The sequence below is a fragment of the Chiloscyllium plagiosum genome, unplaced genomic scaffold, assembly GCF_037043375.1.
Source record: "Chiloscyllium plagiosum isolate Xiang-an unplaced genomic scaffold, Cpla_swu_hap1 HiC_scaffold_1, whole genome shotgun sequence".
NCBI lineage: Eukaryota > Metazoa > Chordata > Chondrichthyes > Orectolobiformes > Hemiscylliidae > Chiloscyllium > Chiloscyllium plagiosum.
Window position 1 is genome coordinate 137,443,056 of NW_028270139.1, and position 14,366 is coordinate 137,457,421.

Genomic DNA, 14,366 nt, shown 5'->3' on the forward strand with positions numbered 1-14,366 from the left:
AGTGAGGTATCACTATAAGGGGAGGTATCTGTGGCTTATGAGGAGGTGAAGGAAGTTAGGTGCATACGAGCTTGTGCCAGAAGCCTACAGATAACATTTAAGAAATCTAAGGAGGGACCCCAGTCAAACCTACACTGAGTTTGAAAGGATCAAACAAAGTAATAAGAGCATTAAAAATAGAGCAAACCTACGATCCTCTAAGTAAGACAATTATTTTGGAGGAGTTCAAAAATTCACTTATTGAAGTAGTGAGAACTCATGTAGAAGAGCAGAGAGTTGAAATGGCAAGATTAGCAGCTGAAATGGCTGATGATTAAGAGTTGGTCCATTAAGCAAAGTTTGGCTTCCAGCGTCAATTTCAATCCATGAGGGATGGAAATTGGGGAAAAGAGAAATCCTCACGTGAAAAGGGAAAGATAGATCTCGGTGAAGGTCATAAGGATAACTCACCATAGGGTAAAAAGAAAACCCTGAAGGAGACAGAGTTGTTAAAAAGCTCCAGTGTTTTTATTGCAATAAAGTAGGCCACATAAAATCAGCGTTGGTGGGTTAGGAGAAGCACTGGGAAGCCAGATGTAGGAAAACAGAATAAGCCAGTGAATTTTGTTGGAGTGGTAACAGGAAGCACAGTGGAGGCTAGAAAGCTGCACCAGAATGTACAAGCTGGTTGGAGGTTGGTTCAGGAGGAAGTGCCAGATCTTCTGTAAAACATGCTTGGGAAGGTAACGTTTATTCGCCTAGGCCAGGAGCAGCAGGTAAAGAGGTTACAATATTAAGAGCCACAGGATCCTCTCAATCTGTGATGCTCAAAGATGAGGAGATATGTACTTCTGAAGGATTATTGCCAGAAAAGATACTCGTCTTGGGAATTCATAATGGGACAAGAAGCACTCAATTATGTAAAGTGGGGTTAGTGTGTCCAGAGAAGGGTGGAGAATTCCACTCTCAGCTCTATGAATACAATTTGTCCTTGTTAATGATATAGCTGATTCACTAGTAGGAGTGCTGCCTACTGTGGTTGAAAAGCCAGTGGAAACTCAGGCACATATTCTGGAATTAACTCAGGCAGGACACATATTCTGGAATTTTTCCTGACTGCATGGTATCAAGGTCACAAAATTACCAGTTAAACAGGAGAGATCAAAGAGTACAGATAAGAAAGTTGAAGTGGAATTAGCAGCGACCCTGTTTGATCAGATGATTGAGACAAACCAAGAGCAGAGAGATGACAATGCAGACATATTTAGCTCAGATAAATTAGTTACAGCAGAAAGATGAAATTTAAAGCAATTGTATCAAAAAGCATACACAGAAAAGGAATCTGAATGTATCCCTGAATGTTATTACCTCAAAAATGATGTCTTAATGAGGAAATGGAGACCATCACATATTCAGGCAGATGAGAAATGGGCAGACATTCATCAAATCATATTGCCAGTGGGATATAGAAAGGAGTTGTTGCGAGTGGTGCATGAGCTACCACTTGGACTCATTTAGGAAGACAAAAGCTAAAATACAAAAACATTTTTACTGGCCTGGACTGCACAAGGATATAGTTGAATTTTGCCAAAGTGTCATATATGTCAGGTAATTGGAAAACCACAGGCAGTAATAAAACCAGCACCTTAAGAATTCTTAACTGATTGCATAGGTCCCCTACCTCAAACAAAAATAATGGATGTGTTGACTAGATTTCCAGAGGCTGTCCCAATACACAATATCACAGCAAAAAGGACTGTAGAGTAGTTACTCAAGTTTTTCACTAGATATGGACTACCCACAGAGATACAATTAAATCAAGGGTCAAACTTCACATCGAAATTATTCAAGGAAGTCATGGACAGCTTAGGAATAAAACAATTCAAATCTCTGTGTACCATCCAGAATCACAGAGAGCACAAGAAAAGTGGTGTCAGACATTAAAGACCATGCTGAGGGCTTATAGTCAAGACTATCCAGATAATTGGGATCAGGGAATTCCATTTGTGCTTTTTGCGATCAGTAATGCACTTCTCTCAGCTCAGCTTTACTCTGGTTTGTTTTTTTTAGCAGTATTGTGAAGAAAGGCTGCTGGACCCATAGAAGCAAGTCCAAGCTGGTGCTCGCTCTCTGACTTCTGTCATGTAAGAACTTATGTTTGATTTTGCCTTTTGTACCAAGGGGTGTTTATGGGGATTGTTGCAAGTATTTTGGAACAACATCATTAAGTTGGGATAGTCTGCTGGGTTTTCGGAGAGGTTATATTATTCTGCATTCTGTTTCCCATTCTTTGTGTTTCATTCAGTAATCTTGTAAATAAATTCTATTTTGTTTAAAATGAAGGAGTTTGACCAGCTGATTCTCTCTTGGAATATCCACTCTACACTTGCTTAAAACAACTCGCAAAGTTACGGTCTGGGCTACCTACTTGAAATGTTCTGAGGGGTCTGGCCTGGTCCTCAAAGATGGAGTCGCAGGTAGACAGGATGGTGAAGAATGTGTTTGGTACGCTTACCTCCATTGGTCTGTGCGTTGAGCCTAGGAGTTGGGACGTCGTATTGCGGCTGTACGGGACATTGGTTATGCCACTTTTGGAATATGCTTTCAATTCTGGTCTCCTGGCTATTGGAAAGACGTTAAACCTGAAAGGGTTCAGAAAAGATTTACAAGGATGTTGTCGGGATTGGAGCATTTGAGCTATACGGAAGAAGCTGAATAAGCTGGGGCTGTTTTCCCTGGAGCATCATATTCTGAGGGAGGACCTTATAGAGATTTATAAAACCATGATGGGCATGGACAGAGTGAGTAGCCTGCTCCTTGGATGCTGCCTGACCTGCGGTGCTTTTCCAGCACCACTCTAACCTAGACTCTGGTGTACAGCATCTGCAGTCCTTGTTTTTACCAGAGTGAATAGCCTATCCATTGCTGGCAAATGGGACAAGATCAGTTTAGGATGTCTGGTTGGTGCGGACAAGTTGGACCAATGGGTCTGTTTTCATGCTGTATGACTGTACGACTATGACTCTAAATATCCAAGACAAACACATTTGCAAGAAATGCCATTGGCTGCAGAGACTTCTCAGTGTTGTGTGTCTGCAAGGCAGAGAATTACTGGTCGGCACATTTCGGGAGATAGTCAAATCATGGGTTAGAAGCATACAAGTAATAGGGGGACTGCCAGCATTTAAAGAGAACCAGGTAGGTTGCAAATTGGTTTTTCATTATGGATACTTGAGAGGAAACTGCAACCAGAACCAAATCCGTGGCACCGCAAGTAACTCAACTATACAGAAAGGGAGGAGGAAGAGTGGAAGAACAATAACAATAGTGGATTCTACAGTCAGGGGACGAAACTGGCATCTTTGCAGCAGTAAATGTGATTGTAGGATAGTGTAGGATTGTAGAACCCTGATGACAAGGTCGAGCATGCCATAAGTGGCCATAGGTCAGATGGTGACATAGGTAGGAAGAGGGGAAATGTCTTGAAAACAGATTTTAAGGAATAGGGAAGAAAATTTAAAAGCAGATCATTGAAAGCAGTAGTTTCAGAATTACTCCCTGTGTCAGTGAACAGTTCTGAAGAAGGGTCACTGGACTCAAAACATTAACTCTGCTTTCTTTCCACAGATGCTGTCAGACTTGCTGAGTTTTTTGTTTCTGACCTATTGGTGTCTTTTAAAAGCCAGTTGATCAGAGTTCAGGCCCAGTATTACCTCCTTTGTCCTCACTTGTCATCCCTGTTCTCAAAGGGCAGCTTCTCTAAAAGAGTACAGTTGATTTTGCTAGTTTTATTACATTTGAAGAATTTAAACTGTTATTTGGAGAACATGAACTTTCCTTTCCTAAATTGGCTATAGCATGATTCCAGCCCCATTAGCTTAAATGGCGCTGCTATTATGCGATTTTCTTATAATGCAAGATCACACAGGAATGGAACTATTGCGTATTATCAGAACCGACTGTATCTGACGTCTCCCAGAGGCCATCTTACCTCAGTTAAAGTTATCTCGGAAGAACATCCAAAGGAATCCCTTACTTCTGTAAAAGGCTATTCTGACTCTCCAAATGAACACACAGATTTCAGGCTGCCCATGTCACATTTCAGTCATCAATGCTACCAAATTTAAATGTATGGATGCAGCAGCCTACATCTTTGGCCAGCTCTTTCCAGGAAAACGCAAGCACGAAACACAGCCTGTCCTATTCCTGCTCTGGTAGGGCAAGTATTAATTGCCCATCTCTAATTGCCCTTGAGAATCCTGGAACTCCCTCCCTAATGGCATTGTAGCTGTACGTAGACTGCAGCAGTTCAAGAGGCAGCTCAACAACACCTTCAAAGGCAATTAGAATAATAGAATCCCTACAATGTAGAAACAGGCCATTTGGCCCAACAAGTCCACACCAGCCCTCTGAAGAGTATCCCACCCAGAATGATTCCCTTCCCCTATTACTCGACATTTCCCCTGACTAATGCACTTAACCTACACATCCCAGAACACTATGGGCAATTTAAAATGGCCAATTCACTTAACTTGCACATCTTTGGACTGTGGGAGGTACCAGAGCACCTGGAGGAAACCCATGCAGACACGGGGAGAATGTGCAAACTTCACACTGGCAGTCGCCCGAGGCTGGAATCAAACCCAGGTGCCTGGCGCAGTGAGACAGCAGTGCTAACCACTGAGCCACCATGTCACCCTAAATTAGCGATGGAAGTGGTGATGTCGAGAAAGGGGAAGGAGGTGTCTGAGGTGGACCAAGTGAATTTGAGGGAGGGGTGGAAGTTGCCAAAGGTACACACATCCCACGAATGAATAAAACAAAGGGTGGTGGTGAGCTGCCTTCTTGAACTACTGTAGTCTATTTAGTGTAAGTGCATCCACAATGCATTTGACAAGGACAGCCACTGAGCTTGCTGAAGTGCAGTGCTTTGAACATTCTGGGGCACACTCTGATAAGAGCCATCAAAGGTCTCAGTGGCAGCATCCTGTACTCTTTCCAACTCAGTGCTACAGAGAAGAGTAGAACTGACAATGGATGAGGGTGACGAGCATTCAGCATCCTCAGGGGAGGAAGGGGAAGGTGATGATCAATGATCGGAAAATGCCCTTCCACAGTTTGTACTGGTGCCTGTGCCTAAAGACCTACCTGCTAGTGAAATATGGAATGTCCTTTAGCCAAGCAAGAATAACCTGAGTGTGGGGCTTCCTCACTGCACAATGTGGCATCTGTTGTGACTGCAAATACATGCTGATCACGACACACAAATCTCCTTGTTTCAAGGCATTCCAAGCTGCTACCTCTTCCTTTTTAACATTAAGTTAGTATTCATTGCTCTAACAGGCAGGCTTCCCCTCATGATCAATGTGCAATGGGTCAGAAAGAATCACACTTAGAGGTTCGCCAATACAAACAGTTTTATTGCACATAGGCACATTAATATGACAGTGAAAAGAAAGAACACGCCCAAGTGAATCTCATTTGATAAATTAGACCATTTCTGTGCCCTCAGTCTATGTGGTGCTATGCAGATAACTGGAGTAGATATAGAGACAACCTGCTCTTGTCCATATTCTGGCCAGAAGTGCTTAAGGTGGCCTTGTTGTTAGGGACACAAAACAGCATTTGTGTTTCTTTAGAAGTGCTCAGATCTTGTTAAATGATAAAGAGGTTGTACTTTCAGCCTCTCTCTGCAGTGCCTCATTCCTGATGAAGGGCTCTAGCCCGAAACGTCAATTCTCCTGCTCCTCAGATGCTGCCTGAGCTGCTGTGCATTTCCAGCAATACACTCTCGACTCTGATCTCCAGCATCTACAGACCTCACTTTCTCCTTTTCACCCCCTGGTTTGCTGTCAATCTGCCAGTCTCTAGGGCCTGATTCTTAGGGCTTCAGCATCACCAAGAACTCACTCCTAGATTGTCAGATGTGTTGTGATCTCTCTGTCTGAAACAAGATAAGACTGTGAGGGGTATGAATGTTGCTCTGCCTGTAAAATGGTCACTGAGAGATTCTGTGACACACTGTCTGTGTTGATGCAGTTGTTCCTTCCTGTGTAGCAGATTGATAAGGCAGTGAGGAAGACAGTGCAACCAGCTGCTTTTTTGCAGGACACTTACCTTGCCCAGCATCAATAGGTAATTTTTAAAAAGTCCACTCTCAGGATGTGGGCATCATCGACTAGGTCAGCATTCATTTTGCCCAGGTAAGGGGCAAATCACATTGCCATGGGTCTGTATGGTCACCATTAGCCGAACATTTTATTTCTCTTTTTTATTGACTTCACCTGCCATGGTGAGATCCAAGCCCATGCCCCCGGACTATTAGCCTGGATTTGTGGATTCCTAAGCCACTACACCACCACTTCCTTTGAACAAAGGTGTTACATTTGCGGTTTTCCAGATTGTAATGACAGTTCCTCAGCTGCTGATTCTCTCAGCTACCTCCAACCAAGCCAGGTGGGACCTGGGACACGGCAGTGTTCTGCACCCAGGCTGAACTGGAGCAGTCCATCGACTTTGCCCACAACTTCCACCCCTCCCTCAAATTCACTTGGTCCACCTCAGACACCTCCTTCCCCTTTCTCGACATCACCACTTCCATCTCCGACAGTCTCCAGACGGATGTCTATACAAACCCACAGACTCCCATAACTACCTGGACTACACTTCCCCCACCCAGTGTCCTGCAAAAACTCCATCCCATTCTCCCAATTCCTCCACCTCAGCCATATCTGCTTGGATGAGGAGACATTCCACTCACAAGCATCCCAGAAATCCACCTATTTTGAGTAATGCACTTTTCCTCCCTCCCTCATCCAGACAGCCCTCTGCTGTACCACCTCCATTCCCCACTCCACTGCTCTAAATTCCACCCCTCCCAACGCAATAAGGACACAGTACCTCTTGTCCTCATGTGGTTTTCTGTACATCAGGGAGACCGAACATAAACTTAGGAAACGGTTCGCCAGGCATCTCAGCCGGGCCCACAGGGGCCAACCGGACCTCCCAGTCACTGCTCATTTCAATTCCCCCAACCACTCCCTTTCTGACATGACCATCTTTGGCCTCCTCCATTGCCAAAACAAACCACAGCTCCTATTGGAGGAACAACACCTTAACTTCAGCCTGGGCACCCTACAGCCTGGATGACTCAATATTGAGTTCTCCAATTTCAAATAACTTCTCTTCACGTCCCCTGACTCCCTTTCCAGCCCCTCCCCTCCTTTCCACTGCACTCTCTCCCACCAATTGGATTCATTCCTCCCATTGACCAACCAGGCCATACCCTCCAACTGTCTTCACCTGTCCCCACTTCACCACCCTGCCCCCTCCTCCCCCTTTATCTGCATCTCTCTCCCACCCCCGTACTGAAGAAGGGTTACACCCGAAATGTCGACTTTTCCACCACCTGATGCTGCCTGGCTTGCTGTGTTCTTCCAGCCTCCTGTTGTCTACTTTGGATTCCAGCATCTGCAGTTTTTTTTTCTAACCAAATTGGGTCCTCCTGGCTGTTCTCCTGTTCTATGGAAACAGCACTTGACCCATTGCCTTCACTACTTACAACTTAATCTCCAGAGAGATGTCTGTGAAATGGGGCACTGACCTGACTCACTTGCCCTCCAGATTTTGTAATGTCTCTACTCAGAAAACACCAGCTCAGTTCACTTAATGCAGCAGGTGAAATGGCTGCCTGTCGTCCTTTGAATTATGTTCATTCAGTGCCCACTGTCCCTAATCGGATGTCAAGTCTCAATTCTGTGGATTGTCAAGACAGAAATGTTCCAGTATCTGAAATGAATGATTCCACTAGTTTTTTGTTCTCATTGGTTTGAGTTGAGTTTGTTTCACCAACTTGAGGACGTAAAGGAGCAGCATCAGGTCATTCAGTCTCTCGAACTTGTCCCTCCGCCAATGGGATTATAGGGGGCCTTGATTGCACTTTCCTACCTGCCTGCCATAACCCTGGATTCCTTTCAGAATCAAAAATCTGTTGAACTCAGCCTTGAGTATATTCAATAACCCCATCTGCACTGCTTTCTGGGGCAGTGAATATTAAGGATGAATGATATTGTGAGAGATTAATTCCAACTGTCTTAAATGGGGGAAGACTGAATTTTAAATTGTGCACCTCATTCTAGATTCCCCAGGAAAGGAAATACAGAGGAACCTCGAATATCCGAAGGACAAGGTAGGCAGTATTTCATTCGGTTAATCGAATGCCAGATAACGTAGTTTAGCCAAGCATCGGAACCTTGTGATCTTGCCAGAAAATCCAATATTCAAATAATCGAATGCCGGATAATCAAGGTTCCTCTGTATCTTCTCAGCTTCTATCTTGTCAAAGCCCGTCCTCCTCTTGGGAAACAGTCTGCACCCCAAGTGTACCTCTCCTTAACTAATATCATGAGCACACCAGGCATTTCCTCAGATGGTACATGATCTGTGAATTTATATAGCCCACTTGTGGTTTTCGGTGACACAATTTAGAAATGACGAGCAGCACAAAAAAATGTTGTGAACGCAATAAAAGTTAATTTACTACACAACCATAGCTGAATGATATTAAAGAAAAATTGATCAAATTATTCGGTAAAGATTTATACTGTGGAAAGCTAAAAGCTGCTTATGAGAACGAAAATGAGATCAGTCTCCATTACCATTGCAAGCCTGACTTGCTTAAAGATTTTGCTTTCTGAATTAAAGAGGTTGAAAGCTTGAACTCAGACTCAGCAGCTGCGCTGGGTTCTAGGTTCTAGGTTCTGCTGAATTGGCAGGTCAGCAGGATTTAGGAATGAAGGAGTTTTAGTGCTCCCACCAGTTCCGCAGTTATTACACTTGCAGATTACCTGGAATCTTTTAACAGAGGAGCAGTTGATTTCTGAATTCTCCCACCCCCTCCCCGCATTGTCAGAGGAAAACTGGAAGCTGCATATAAATGATTTGGAGAGCTGGGCTAATAATGAGATGCTAACACATACATGGTCATATTCTGAAGCTGCTATTTAAATCTTAAGAAGGAATTTGGAAAATCTTTCCTCAATGTTGAGATTCTGATATTTTCAATCTCACCATATTTTCCCATTGTTCTGACATTGACCACATCTTTCAAGGGATTGGAAATTCCTGATTATTGTTTCTCAATATTTGTCCGGAGTGCTATGAGCTGAAATGGTCGTTCACTGCCTGACTTGTACAGATCAATCTTAAAATACTGTAGTTGCTATCCCAAAACTGTCACATCATGCATTTACTGTAGTTGTTATCCCAAAACTGTCACATCATGCACTTCCATGGTCTTTTAGTCCAGTCAATTAAGTTTTAATTATCTCAACCATCAGCTTGCATGTCTCTGATTGTCGCACTGTGGTGAGCGAGTAAGATCGATTCACACATCCAGGCATCTTTGTTAGGGAGTTTCTGTTTACCCTTGGAAATGGCCTTCGATTTTTAAAAGGTCTCTTGCGATTTACTCCAGAGATATGTCCAGTCTAACCCTAATATGAGCTCAGTACACAAAATGTGACTTTTTTTGTTGATTCTTTGTCCATTTTAAAGAGAGATTAGCTTTCTTTACAAGGTATGTAATGTTATAAAACCAAAATCCTGACAGTAAGGTGACCAACATTGAATAATGTTCCCTAGGTGTGGTCTCACTAATGGCCTCCCTTACCTTTATACACCATCCCCTTCCAAGAAAGGGCAACATTCAGTTGGCTTTTTCTCAATTTAATAAGCTGACATGATTTATGTCATCTATTGCCTGTAGAATCTATAGAACAATAATCATGGCACCTCAACATCTTTTTCAGTAAATCCATCTTCCTCTTGTAAATTAACTCCCTTTGATTTGTATTCTCCAGCAGAGACAGTAATTTCTCTATATTTGCACTCTGGGGAGGTAATAGCCTGTGGTATTCTCACTGGATTTATAGACCAGAAACTCAGCTCATACTCTGGGGATCTGGATTTGAATGCTGGCACAGCAGATGGTGGACTTTTAATTTTTAAGAAACTGAAAATAAGAATTCACTGTCAATAGGTGGAAAGAAAACTCCTCGGATGCTGCCTGACCTGCTGTGCTTTTCCAGCACCACTCTAATCTAGACTCTGATTTCCAGCATCTGCAGTACCCACTTCTGCCTGGAAAGAAATCCCATCTAGTCTGACTTACATGTGACACAAAGCCATGAGCAATGGGGTTGACTTTCAATTGCCCTCTGAAATGGCCGAGCAAGCTATTCAGTTGTAATAATTATGATTAAATCCCAACAAAGAAATGAAACCAAACAGATCATCTAACGTAGGCATTGAAAAAGACAGTGGCAGAAACGGCCCTGTTGACCCTGCAAAGACCTCTTTACTAACATCTGAGCCAAGTGCCAAAATTAGGAGAGCTGTCTCACAGACTGGTCAAACAACAGCCTGACAAAATGATTTGAGTGTGAATATAGGAGGTATGGTTAGTAAGTTTGCAGATGACACCAAAATTGATGGTATAGTGGACAGTGAAGAAGGTTACCTCAGAGTACAATGGGACTTTGATCAGATGGCCCAATGGGCCAATGAGTGGCAAATGGAGTTTAATTCAGATAAATGTGAGGTGCTGCATTTTGGAAAAGCAAATCAGAGCAGGACTTATACACTTAATGGTAAGGTACTAGGGAGTGTTGCTGAACAAAGAGACCTTGGAATGCAGGTTCATAGTTCCTTGAAAGTAGAGTTACATGTTGATAGGATAGTGAAGAAGGCATTTGCTATGCTTTCCTTTCTTGGTCAGAACATTGAGTACAAGAGTCGGGAGGTCATGTTGCAGCTGAACAGGACATTGGTTAGGCCACTTTTGGAACACTGTTCATTTCTGTTCTCCCTGCTATAGGAAGGATGTTGTGAAACTTGAAAGGGTTCAGAAAAGATTTGCAAGTATGTTGTCAGGATTGGAGGTTTTGTGCTATAGAGAGCCTGAATATGCAATGACTATTTTCCCTGGAGTGCCCCAGGAGGCTGAGGGTTGACCTTATAAAGTTTATAAAATCATGAAGGGCACAGTCAAGGTCTTTTCCCCAGGGTAGGGGTGTCCAAATCTAGAGGGTATAGATTTAAACTGAGAGGAGAAAGATTTAAAAGTTACCTAAGTGGCAATGTTTTAACACAGAGGGTGTACAAAACAGGCTGCCAGAGGAGATGGTGGAGGCTGGTCCAATTACACTTAAAAGGCATCTGAATGGGTATATGAATAGGAAGGGTTTAGAAGGATATGGGTCAAATGCTGGCAAACGGGACTAGATTAGATTAGGATATTTGGTCAGCATGGATGAATTGGACCAAAGGGTCTGTTTCCGTGCTGTACATCTCTATGACTCTCTGGCAGGATTGAATGAGTCAAGCTTCCCATATAGAGGCATCATGTCAGAAATGAATACGCCAACTGAAAGATGACTATTGTGAGTGAATTTCTTCAGTAGCATGCTTTTCACTTGTCACCACTGAAATAATTTCAAAGAAGTTGGTATTCTATCGCCAAATCACCCGTTACTTACACGTAGAGAGTCCCTGACACTGATCCAGCTCCCTCAGAGCCAGCTCTCAGAGTGATCAGGGTGTCTGACCCTCTTCTTTTTATCTGTCAGCCAGGGCTCCTTAACTGTGGTAAGGACAAGCCAGGGAACTATAGACCAGTGAGCCTGACGTCAGTGGTGGGCAAGTTGTTGGAGGGAATCCTGAGGGACAGGATTTACATATATTTGGAAAGGCAAGGACTGATTAGGGATAGTCAACAAGGGCTTTGTGCGTGGAAAATTATGTCTCACAAACTTGATTCATTTTTTTTAAGTAGCAACAAGGAGGATTGATGAGGGCAGAGCGGTAGATGTGATCTATATGGACTTCAGTAAGGCATTTGACAAGGTTTCCCATGGGAGACTGATTAGCAAGGTTAGATCTCATGGAATACAGGGAGAACTAGCCATTTGGATACAGAACTGGCTCAAAGGTAGAAGACAGAGGGTAGTGGTGGAGGGTTGTTTTTCAGACTGGAGGCCTGTGACCAGTGGAGTGCCAAAGGATCGGTGCTAGGTCCTCTACTTTCCATCATTTATATAAATGATTTGGATGTGAGTATAAGAGGTATAGTTAGTAAGTTTGCAGATGACACCAAAATTGGAGGTGTAGTGGACAGCGAAGAAGGTTGCCTCAGATTACAACAGGATCTTGATCAGATGGGCCAATGGGCTGAGAAGTGGCAGATGGAGTTTAATTCAGATAAATGCGAGGTGCTGCATTTTGGGAAAGCAAATCTTAGCACAACATATACACTTAATAGTAAGGTCCTAGGGAGTGTTGCTGAACGAAGAGACCTTGGAGTGCAGGTTCATAGTTCCTTGAAAGTAGAGTCACATGTATATAGGATAGTGATGAAGGCGTTTGGTATGCTTTCCTTTATTGGTCAGAATATTGAGTACTGGAGTTGGGAGGTAATGTTGCAGCTGTGCAGGACATTGGTTAGGCCACTATTGGAATATTGCGTGCAATTCTGGTCTCCTTCCTATCGGAAAGATGTTGTGAAACTTGAAAGGGCTCAGAAAAGATTTACAAGGATGTTGTCCAGGGTTGGAGGATTTGAGCTCTGGGGAAGAGGCTGAACAGGCTGGGGCTGTTTTCCCTGGAGCGTCGGAGGCTGAGGGGTGGCTTTATAGAGGTTTATAAACTTATGAGGGCATGGATAGGATAAATAGACAAAGTCTTTTCCCTGGGGTGGGGGAGTCCAGAACTAGAGGGCATAGGTTTAGGGTGAGAGGGGAAAGATATAAAAGAGATGTAAGGGGCAACATTTTCATGCAGAGGGTGGTACGTGTATGGAATGAGTTGCCAGAGGAAGTGGTGGAGGCTGGCACAATTGCAACATTTCAGAGGCATTTGGATCGGTATATGAATAGGAAGGGTTTGGAGGGATATGGGCCGGGTGCTGGCAGGTGGGACTAGATTAGGACCAGATTGGGTTGGGATAGCTGGTCGGCATGGACGGGTTGCACCGAAGGGTCTGTTTCTGTGATGTACATCTCTATGACTCTATAACTGGACCAGATTAACAGCCCCAATCAGGAAACTCATATTCTATGAGATTCATCTGGCTGACCTTGTTACAATCACTACACTATCACCTTACGTCTACTGGAGGTGCATTAATTCACAGGTAAAATATTGTTAACTCAAAAAGTAGTTTCCAGGTCACTGAAAAGTGGCAGAGAAGTATAAGGTAGTACAGTATGATTATTGAGAGACACTGTCACCAAATACTAAAGAGATTGTGCATTCTGGGTTGCTGGTGCCTAATGCAGGGAAAGATTCTAGTGTATCGTTTATACAGGAGCTCGTATTGAGGCATTTGCCTGATCCAAGTATAACATTCCGGCGCAGATTACTGATGTATTTACTGTGGTTTGAGTAAGTCTACAGTCTCTGAGCCTGGGTATGCTGCTTTATAGCTGGAAGCTATTGACTTAGAGCTTATTGAATCTGGAATCTGAATCTAAACTGACATCTCTTTGAGAACTCTACACTCACTGTGGAAAACTTTCACTGAATCTGTTCCACTTTTTATTTTAACCCACATGAGATCCAGTGGAACATACAATAGTTTATGGAGGTGGAAAACATTTCTTGTTTCTGTACCAATAACATGGGACAGCCCCCATGTGCAGTCTCAGTAAGGTTCTCAAAATGATTTTATTATTTTTTCAGGGAATGCAGGAGTGACTGGCTAAGGTGGTAATTATTGCCCATTTCTAATCGCCCAGAGAGCTGCTAAAAGTTTACCATTGCTGTGGATCTGGAGTCACATTTAAGATCATCAGCCCAGATGATATAAGACAGAATTAGGCCGTTTGGTCTATCGTGTCTGCTCCACCATTCAATCATGGTTTATATATTTCTCAATCCCATTCTCCTGCCTACTCCCATGATCGCCTTACTAATCAGATTATATTACAGTGTGGAAACAGGCCCTTCGGCCCAACAAGTCCACATCGACCCGCCGAAGCGCAACCCCCCATACCCCTACATTTACCCCTTACCTAACACTGCGGGCAATTTTAGTATGGCCAATTCATCTGACCCTGCACATCTTTGGACTGTGGGAGGAAACCGGAGCACCCGGAGGAAACCCAAGCAGATAAGGGGAGAACGTGCAAACTCCACACAGTCAGTCGCCGGAGGCAGGAATTGAACCCGGGTCTCTGGCGCTGTGAGGCAGCAGTGCTAACTGCTGTGCCACTAATCAAGAACCTATCTATCTCTGTCTTAAATGCACTCAATGACTTGGCCTCCATAGCCATCTGTGGCAATAATGTCCACAGATTAACTACCCTCTGGCTGAAAGAATTCCTCCTGAT

General features: G+C 43.6%; 1 long non-coding RNA gene across 1 annotated transcript; it reads left to right on the forward strand.

Annotated features, from left to right (window-relative positions):
- The first annotated feature begins 2,048 nt into the window (after window positions 1-2,048).
- Window positions 2,049-13,814, forward strand: LOC148152232 (uncharacterized). Its single transcript, XR_015759583.1, has 3 exons — window positions 2,049-2,123; window positions 8,118-8,167; window positions 13,717-13,814. It is a non-coding gene; the product is annotated as an uncharacterized LOC148152232 (long non-coding RNA).
- The last annotated feature ends 552 nt before the right edge of the window (window positions 13,815-14,366 follow it).